Source organism: Saccopteryx bilineata, chromosome 1, assembly GCF_036850765.1.
Source record: "Saccopteryx bilineata isolate mSacBil1 chromosome 1, mSacBil1_pri_phased_curated, whole genome shotgun sequence".
Taxonomy (NCBI): Eukaryota; Metazoa; Chordata; class Mammalia; order Chiroptera; family Emballonuridae; genus Saccopteryx; species Saccopteryx bilineata.
This window is the reverse complement of record NC_089490.1, coordinates 330,645,541-330,655,857: the sequence shown is the minus strand read 5'-3', so window position 1 is coordinate 330,655,857 and position 10,317 is coordinate 330,645,541. Positions and strand designations below refer to the sequence as shown.

The 10,317-nt window shown below is 37.7% G+C and overlaps 1 pseudogene; it reads left to right on the top strand.

Moving 5' to 3' along the window:
• The first annotated feature begins 3,055 nt into the window (after positions 1-3,055).
• LOC136319564 (tubulin alpha chain-like 3) lies at positions 3,056-4,903 on the top strand (annotated as a pseudogene).
• The last annotated feature ends 5,414 nt before the right edge of the window (positions 4,904-10,317 follow it).

The window sequence follows — 10,317 nt, the reverse complement described above, 5'->3', positions numbered from 1 at the left end:
TCTCTCTCTGTCTCTGTAAAAAAATAAAAAAAAAAAATAAATAGTGTTGGGAATCCATATGACTAAAAATGCAAAACATCTCAATTCATTCTCTCAAATATATATATTTTATATTAAGATATATTTACATATTAAAAAATCTAGCACTTAAATATATTTTTATCAAATTTTATTCCATGAGTATGACTGTCACTGATATGTCTTCAGTATTAACCAACTTGGTCCTTGTGGAGAAAAATAGTATTTCAGAGGAGTTTCTAATATTCTCAACATTTCTTATTTCTATATGTGATAAGTAGAATAGCTGGGAATAAACAAAAGAGTTACTGATTTTGAAGTATTCCAGTGTTACTTATATTCTTCATAACACTGAAGATAAAACAGTGAACAAAATCTATGCCCTCATTGTACTTTCATTCTATAGGGGAGTACAGTCAATAAATAAACAGGTAAAATGTATAGTAAGTCAGATGACTATAAATATTATAAAGAAAAATTGACCAGGGATGAGAGATGAACAGTGCTGTGAAGGGTGTAATTTTAAATACAGTGGTCAGAAAAAGCCATCCTAAGAAACTGACTTTTTTTGTATGTGACAGAGACAGAGAGAGAGAGACAGAGAGAGGGACAGATAGGGACAAACAGACAGGAAGGGAGAGAGATGAGAAGCATCAATTCTTCGTTGCGGCACCTAAATTGTTCATTGATTGCTTTCTCATATGTGCCTTGACCCGGGGGGCTACAGCAGAGCGAGAGACTCCTTGCTCAAGTCAGCGACCTTGGGCTCAAGCTGGTGAGCCTATGCTCAAACCAGATGAGCTGGCACTCAAACTGATACCCTCAGGGTTTCAAACCTGGGTCCTCTCTGTCCCAGTCTGATGCTATAGCCACTGTGCCACTGGCTGGTCAGGCAGATACTGACATTTTAGCAAAAGACTAAAGGAGGTAATGAAAGGAGACATGTCGGTATTAGGGAAGGAGTGCTTCAAACAGAGGGAACAATAAGAGTAAAAGCTTTGTGTTCAAAACATGCATGATGCCTGACTTGTGATGGCACACTGGATAAAGGATCAGCCTAGACTGTTAAGGTTGCTGGTTTGAAACCCTGGGCTTGCCTGGTCAAGGCACATATGGGAGTAGATGTTTCTTGCTCCTCCCCCATCCTCTCTCCTCTCTAAAATAAAAATAAATAAAACCTTCTTAAAATATTCAAAACATGCATGGATTGTGAAGAGCACCAAGGAGGACAGTGTCACTAATGAATGAGGTCCAGAAAAAGCAGGAGAAATTAAGTGTGAAAAAATATAATAATAACGGGAGCCAGATTATGTAGGGCTTGTTGGTCATTATAAGGATAATGGTGAGAAACCACTGTAGAGTTTAGGATACAGGGGTAATACTACCCAATCTGACCTCACTGCGATGTTCAGAATGGTCTAGGAGGGAAGCAAGTTCTGAATCAGAAAGACCAAAAGTATTTACCCAGGAAATAGATAGAAACTCCCTGGGGAAGAGCTGGTGGTAGGGGAGGAATAACCAGATTATTTATATATTTTGAAGATATAGTTAACAGTATTGCTTGATGGATCAAAAGTGCATGAGAAAAAGGGAAAAGTCACTTAGGGGGTGGCTCCTAGTTTCTTAAGCAATTGTAAGAAATTAAAATTAAATGAAATCAGGAAATATACAGGAAGATCAGGTTTGGAGGAGCTGGATATCAAGAGTCCCTATATTAAATTTGAGGTGTCTATTAACAGTGCAAGTGAGGATGTCCAGTAGCAGTTGAATAAAATCCTGAATTCAATGGAAAGGACATTTAAGCATTATTAACATACAGATAATATCTAAAGCCATAAGACTGGGTAATGTTGGGAGTGAGTGTTAATAGAAAAGAGAAGGGATCTAAGAACTGAACCTCAGTGAGCTCCAGTGGAGAAAAAAATGAGCACAATCAGTAAAAAAATAAATTTTTTTAATTAAAAAAAAAAAAGCAGCAACCAAGAGGAATAGGAGAACTGAGAAAGTAGTTTCTAGAAGGCAAGTGAAGAAAAAAGAGAAGCATCCAAGGCATTAAACTCCTGAGAGTTTAATCAAAACTGAGAGTTATTGCCTGACCAGGAGGTGGCGCAGTGGATAGAGCTTCAGACTGAGATGCAGAGGACCTCGGTTCGAGACCCCGAGGTCGCCAGCTTGAGCATGGGCTCATCTGGTTTGAGCAAGGCTCACCAGCTTGGACCCAAGGTCGCTGACTCGAGCAAGAGGTTACTTGATCTGCTGAAGGCCCTCAGTCAAGGTACATATGAGAAAGCAATCAATGAACAGCTAAAGTGTCGCAACAAAAAACTAATGATTGATGCTTCTCATCTCTCTCCGTTCCTGTCTGTCCCTATCTATTCATCTCTCTGTCTCTGTAAAAAAAAACAAAAAACAAAAAACAAACACAAAAAACTGAGAGTTATTTTCCTTTGATTCTTACTGAAAGTTTTTATCATAAATGAATGCTGGATTTTGTCAAGTAATTTTTCTGCATCCACTGATGATCATGCGATTTTTGTTCTTTATTTTGTGTATGTAGTGATCATGTAAATTGATTTGTAGGTAATCTACCTCAACATCATAAAAGCCATCTATAACAAACCCACAGCTAACATCATACTCAATGCGGTATGGTGCTAAAAGGGTTTTCCTTAAGATCAGGAACAGAACAAGGATGTCCACTTTCATTCAACATAGTATTGAAAGTCTTAGCCACAACAATCAGATAAGAAAAAGAGATAAAAGTCCTCCAAATTGGAAAAGGAAGAAGTAAACTGTCATTGTTTGCAGATGACATGATGCTATATAAAGAGATCTCTAAATATTTCACCAAAACACTATTAGAAATAAAAAAAATTAATAACGTAGCAGGATACAAAATTAATATTCAGAAATCCACTGAATTTTTGTACACCACTAACAAACTGTCAGAAAAGAAAATTAATAAAAACAAATCTATTTAACATTGCATCAAAATAAATAAATAAGACATATGACCAGAGAGCACCTTCAGTTCAGCATGAGGGCATGCCTTTCCATCCATGTGGGCCAAGCGGCTATTCAGATTGGGTACGCTTTTTGGGAACTCTATTGCCTGAAACACATAATCCATCCAGATGGCTTTATTCTCAACAGTAAAAAGGATCAGTTGGAGAGTGCTAAAATAGAGCACATAAATGCCTCTTTCAATGCTTTCTTTAGAGAGACAAGAGCTGGGAAGCATGTACCCAGATCGCTCTTTATTGACCTAGAGCCCACAGTATAGATGGGATTTGAACAGGAAGTACCACTCACTCTTCCACTCAGAGCAGCACACTGGCAGGAAAAAGGATGCTGCAAAAAACTATGCCCGAGGCCACTTCTCTGTGGGGTTGGAAATCGTCAACCCTGTGCTAGAGATGACACAAAAACTGGCAGAAAAGTGCAGGGATTTTTGCTTTTCTGAAGTGTTGTAAGTGGCTTTGGATCAGGATCTACATCTCTCTCTTTAAAAACATTTCTTATTAAATTTATTGGGGTGACATGGTTAATAAAATTATAGAGGTTTCAGGTGTACAATTCTATAACATACTATCTGTATGTTTCACTGTGTGTTCACTTCTGCAAGTCAAGTCTCCCTTCATCACCATCTACCCCTCCCCTCTCTTCCTTCATCTTCCCCCAACCCTTTCCCCTCCTGCAATTCCCACACTGTTATATGTGTCTATACCTTTTTTCTTTGCTAATCCTTTCACTTTTTTTACCCCGCCCCATAACCTCCCACCCCCTCTGACAGCTTGTTAGCCTTTTCTCCATATCTATGCGTCTGTTTCTATTCTGCTTAATTTTATACTCAGCCATAAAAATGAAAAAAAATCTTACCTTTATGGCATCATGGATGGACCTGAGAGTATTATGCTCAGTAAAATAAGCCAGTCAGAGAAAAACAAGTATCATATGATTTCACTTATATGTAGAATTTAATGAACAAAATAAACTAACAAATGCAATACATCTCTCTTAATGGAGCAGATCTCAGTACAATATAGCAGGGGGCTAAATTGGAACTCTTAGTCTATCCAGCCCCTAGGATCTCCACCGCTGTAGCAGAACGTTAAAACTCCATCCTCACCACCCATTTCACATCAGAGTACACCTACTGTATCTTCATGGTAAACAACAAGGCCTTTAATGTCATATGTCATCATAAATTAGATGTTGAGCACCCCTCTTACACCATCATCAATAGGTTGATAGGTCAGGTTGTATCTTCCATTATTGCTTCCCTCTGGTTTGAAGGGCCTTTGAATGTGGACCTAATCAAATTCTAGACCAACTGAGTACCCTATTTGAGAACACATTCCCCCATGACAGCCTTTGATCCCATCACTTCTGCTGACAATGCCTACCACAAGGACTTCTCCATGTCAGATATTACTACTGCTTTCTTTGAGTTCTCAACCATCTGGTAAACTGTGAGCCTTGACTGGGGAAGTACATGGCCTGTTGTCTACTCTACAGAGAGGATGTGGTCCCTAAGGATGTGGATGTAGCAACTGCAGCCATAAGGTCAAGGAACTGTGTTCAGCTTGTAGATTAGTATCCAACTGGTTTCAAGGTGGGCCTCAACAATCAATCACCCACAATGATGCCAGGGGAGAAACTGGCCAATCTCCAGTGGGCTGTCTACATTCTGAGCAACAGCATGGCAGTTGTAGAGGCCCAAGCCCACCTGGACCACAAGTTTGATCTCATGCATGCTCAGAAGACATTTCAACATTGGTACATCAGAGAAGGCATAAAAGAAGAGTTTTCAGAAACCAGAGAAGATCTGGCAGTTCTGGAGAAGGATTATGAGAAGGTGGGTCAGTTTCTGATGCATATGTGATGGTAAAAATGAATGTTAAGTGCCATGTTTACTTCTGAAGACATTACACAGTTAGGGGGTAGAGTTCCCTTGATTAGAAGAAGAAAGAAATCAAATCAAGCAAAAACATAAGTTCTACACTAAATTAAATCAGCGAATATTAATAATGAGCACATCTCTTCTTGTCTGTTAGCATAATTCAGCACTGTTACCTGTGTACCTTTGAAGCTTTGTAGTCTGTCCTGGATCACATCTGGGTTTGCTGCTGTTTATTTGCTTGTGCGGTCAGAATGAAAACCTGGCTATATTTTTTACTTTTTCAGCCATGACATGATGAAATGCTAAAGTTAATTTTTTCCCTTTTCTATACTTGAGGTGAAAAAAAAGCACAATGCTGGTTATTAATGTTATTTCCTCCAGTCTGTATTTTGTATAACTACATTGATCAAATAATGCACATTTTCAGTATAATTATTTTCCTTCCAAACATAGGCCTTAACATCTCAGTTTGCTTTTTATACAAACAAACAACAAGAATATTCCTGGGACTTTCAGAGATCTGAATCTGTGTGTCCTGTTGGTCAGAAGGCGAAAGTGATCTCTTTCAGCTTTTCCTCCTTGAGGAGGCGCTCTCAAAGTGTGCTCTGCAGAGCCCTGCATCAGAACCATTTCAGAGGTTTGGAAAAAAAATGCAGATTCTTACATTTTACTACAGACTTGCTAAGTGAGAAGCCCTGGGATTGGAGGGGGTGTGGCCTGAGGATTTGAAGTTAAAATAAACACATAATGGAATTAATTTTCAGTATTAAACAGTATTACTGTTTGGTTGTAACCCATTTTCAAATAAAACATAATTTGAAATAGGCAAAATAGTTATAAATTCATTAAAATCACTAGCCAGATTTTTAAACTCTATGATGTTTAGCCTAATAGTTTGGGATTAAGGTGAACTAGATAGATAGGTGCTTTCTCAGACTGGTGTTGCTCTGGAGCTGATGGCGCTTACTTTTTAGCCGTAGTCCTCCAGTTGTACTCTTGGCTTTGACATAGTCAATTATTTCGGTCTAGCAGGCCCTACAGCCTTGACTGAAGGAGTCAAGTTGTGCATCTTATTGCGAGATCTACCAAACTGCAAAATACTGCCACCTTCTTGTAGGTGCCACCTGGACTCCATAACTGCTGCTCCATCTTTAATATTTTTCTGTTAGATGTTTTTTATAAACTCAAATCATTGCCCTGAGATATGGTCTTCAAGAGCACCATTCAAACAATGTACTGTTTTGTTTGTTTTCAACACAAACCATTGTCAAGATGGAGGCCAGTGACCACAGTTTGGTGCAAATGATATTTAGATACTTGTCAATGCCTGTGAAGAGATGGTTTTCCAGCCCACATAATTATCAGTGAGTTTTGCTCAGTCCTCCAAGTATTGGGCTAAATCTTCTTCAGCCTCTGTTTTCAAGGCACTCTGCCAAGGGTTCAATCTATGCTGACACAGAAAAATGTCATACCAGAAGTCCCTTTGGAACAGTTAATCCTAAATGAGCCAGGATATCCCATAGAACAGTGGTAGTCAACCTGGTCCCTACCGCCCTCTAGTGGGAGTTCCGGCCTTCATGGTGGGTGGTAGCAGAGCAACCAAAGTATAAATAAAAAGATAGCTTTAAGTATAGTAAGTTGTTTTATAAAGATTTATTCTGCCAAACTTAGCAAAAATCCAACATAAAGTACTTGGTAAGTAATTATTATGTACTTTAACTTTCTGTAACTCTGCTTTATAAATTTTATAAAGTAAAGTTACTTCCCTACTTTATAAATCACCATTACTGTGGAACCAGTGGGCGGTTAGAAAATTTTACTACTAACAGAGATACAAAAGTAGGCGGTAGGTATAAAAAGGTTGACTACTCCTGCCATAGAGTAACAGGGGAACAAATATGACTCTCATTCTCATCTCTGACTTGCTGTGATTAAATACTTGAAGGAAAGTTTTAAAAAAATACTTTTTTTTCTTAAAAGAAGTGATTTGGTGAACTTGATTGTCACTTTCACCAAATCTAACATAGCCTAAAAAAGTAATAATAAATTAATTAATTAATTTAAATAAAATAATATCACCAAGGAATAAATATAACCAAAGAAATAAAAGATTTCTACTTGGAAAATTATAAGATATTAAAGAAATAAGTTGAACAAAATACAAATAAATAAAAGTAATATATATTGTGTTCATGGATAGAAAGACTTAAAGCAACAGAAAAGAGTAATATGTAATATAATCTGATGATATGAACATCAGGTTGGAAGATTTTTAAGAACAGAGGGAAAATAATCTGAAATGTCAACTGGGAGAATTTGGGGCAACTTTTCTGGTTCTAGGTCCAGTGACAGAAGAGGTACGACAAGCAAACCAGCAACCACTTCAGAGCACGTATTTTCTAAATTTGTTATTCCTATTTTTCTTTCAACAAATCTTTATTGGAATGCTTACTGTGTTCAGGTCAATTAATAAGGACTCAAATCAGGGGTAGTCAACCTTTTAATACCTACTGCCCACTTTTGTATCTCTGTTAGTAGTAAAATTTTCTAACCACCCACCAGTTCTACAGTAATGGTGATTTATAAAGAAGGGAAGTAACTTTACTTTATAAAATTTATAAAGCAGAGTTATAGCAAGTTAAAGCATATAATAATAATTACTTACCAAGTACTTTATGTCAGATTTTCACTGTTTGGCAGAATAAATCTTTATAAAACAACTTACTATAGTTAAATCTACCTTTTTATTTATGCTTTGGTTGCTCTGCTACCGCCCACCATGGAAGCTGGAACGCCCACTAGTGGGCGGTAGGGACCAGGTTGACTACCACTGACTTAAATAAAGACTCCAGCATTACTTGATCCTGCCATTTATTTTAATAGGTTTCACCTCATCAGTATCTACTGGCATCCAGAATGTTTTAGAGAAGGGCTTTCACATCCCGTGTGGTAGCCAGTTTCCAATTCAGAAAACTATATTGTGCTCCACTACATACGTCTTCCTTCTATTTTAATGGGAAAAGCTAGTCTCCGCTCTATAGCATTCAAAAGAAAGAATGGTGCCTGCACGTTTTCATAGTGGGAGACTCTAACAAGTGGTGCTTTATATTGTCTCCTGATGGTGACACTTTAAAGTGCTTTAAATCTCCTAAAGTGCTCTAAGAATCTGTGGGGGGAAAGTACCATTAAAACTTGCTAGGAACTTAATTATGCACCCTAAGCAGCCGATCATTCAGATATAATTGGTAGGGATTTTATTTTAATCTTTTTTTGTTATTCATATGTCACCATCCCTGTACCCCATGTGTTCTTTCTCCCAGACTTACAAATTGTGTTCCCTTGAATTTGTTCTCTTTTTCAATTCACTCAACCCTAATGATTCTCCTTTGTCAAGAGTCTTTTACTCTGACAGTTCAATTCAGTATATTCACATGCTTATTATGAGTAAGATCTGGGGTCCTAGGGGGATGGAAAATAAAAAGATGAATAAATTCTGATCCCTGCTGGCCAAAAGCGTGCTGTGAAGAAAGAGGTTTGGTTCACACTGCCTCCCTAATCCTTTGGCTAACAGAATATTGTCTCAAGCCTCCTCCTGGGCTGGTGCCTGGAAAAGAAGGAATTGTTAAAAGGCACCTCAGTTGCTTCTTGAGCACACTGAGCCCATATTTGCCATCTGAATCTTCCCTTTTGTAAGTGCTAAGAGATCCTGCTTTCCCAAATTTCTTTATGCTTCAAATTTCAGGCTGTGTTACTTATTTGTAGAAGTTCTATTTCCTCCTTTGTTTACTATAAGTAAACTTTACACCCATTAAGAATACAAAATATTCTTAAAAATTCCTGCAACCTATCTTCTGACTGTGCATCTTGGGGGACAGTACTCTTATAAAAAACAGAGCTTTAGCGTCAGCGACCTCCTTCCAAGTCACAGCTATTCCTAGGAGTAGGTACTGGTGGTGTGTAGCATTGTAAAATAACATAAATCTAAAGCAGTGGGTGAGCAAACTTCAACATCCTCATTTGGGAACTAGGACAGCTGCAGGCAACCTTAAAAACTATGAAGATATATTAGACAATGTAAATCTTTATTCCAGCTCCTAGAAATAATAATAATAATAATAATAAAATAATAATAGCTACCATTGCCGAGCCATTCTACTTAATCTATTTCTCTATTCTCCAGACAAACAGCAGAGAGGTTTTTGTTCCTTCCCATCATGACAAGTGTAAATAGGTCCTCACTCTACCATCTATTGAAATCAACTGTTCTTTGTAAGCTGAGCTCAAATTCCCTCACTCAAAGGCCTTCTTGGGTCATCCCATGGCCATGATTATTAGTGCAACTTATTCTTTACACAGCTGTTGCTTTCCTACCTGGCAATTATTACATATTTGTATGTGAAAAATTACTGTTATAAAATATTGTTTGCCTTCTTTTCGTTCAATCTATTTATCATAATGTACACATATTTTTTCTCTGTGTATGTTCTTTTGTTTAAATTTTTATTTAATGATTTTAGTGAAAAAGAAAGGAAGAGAGAGAGAGAGACAGGAACATCAATCTGCTCCTGTATGCGCCCCGACCAGGGATCAAACCAGCAACCCCTGAACTTCAGGACAATGTTCTTTTTTTTTTTTTTTTTTTTTTTTTTTTTTTTTTTTATAATTTTATTTTTTAAATGGGGTGACATCAATAAATCAGGATACATATATTCAAAGATAACAAGTCCAGGTTATCTTGTCTTTCAATTATGTTGCATACCCACCACCCAAAGTCAGATTGTCCTCTGTCACCTTCTATCTTGTTTTCTTTGTGCCCCTCCCACCCCCTATCCCTCTCCCATTCCCCCCTCCCCCCCGTAACCACCACACTCTTATCAATGTCTCTTAGTTTCACTATTATGTCTCACCTACGTATGGAATAATACAGTTCCTGTTTTTTTCTGATTTACTTATTTCGCTTCGTATCATGTTATCAAGATCCCACCATTTTGCTGTAAATGTTCCGATGTCATCATTTCTTATGGCTGAGTAGTATTCCATAGTGTATATGTGCCACATCTTCTTTATCCAGTCATCTATTGATGGGCTTTTTGGTTGTTTCCATGTCCTGGCCACTGTGAACAATGCTGCAATAAACATGGGGCTGCATGTGTCTTTACGTATCAATGTTTCTGAGTTTTGGGGATATATACCCAGTAGAGGGATTGCTGGGTCATAAGGTAGTTCTATTTTCAGTTTTTTGAGGAACCACCATACTTTCTTCCATAATGGTTGTACTACTTTACATTCCCACCAACAGTGTATGAGGGTTCCTTTTTCTCCACAACCTCTCCAACATTTGCTATTACCTGACTTGCTAATAACAGCTAATCGAACAGGTGTGAGGTGGTATCTCA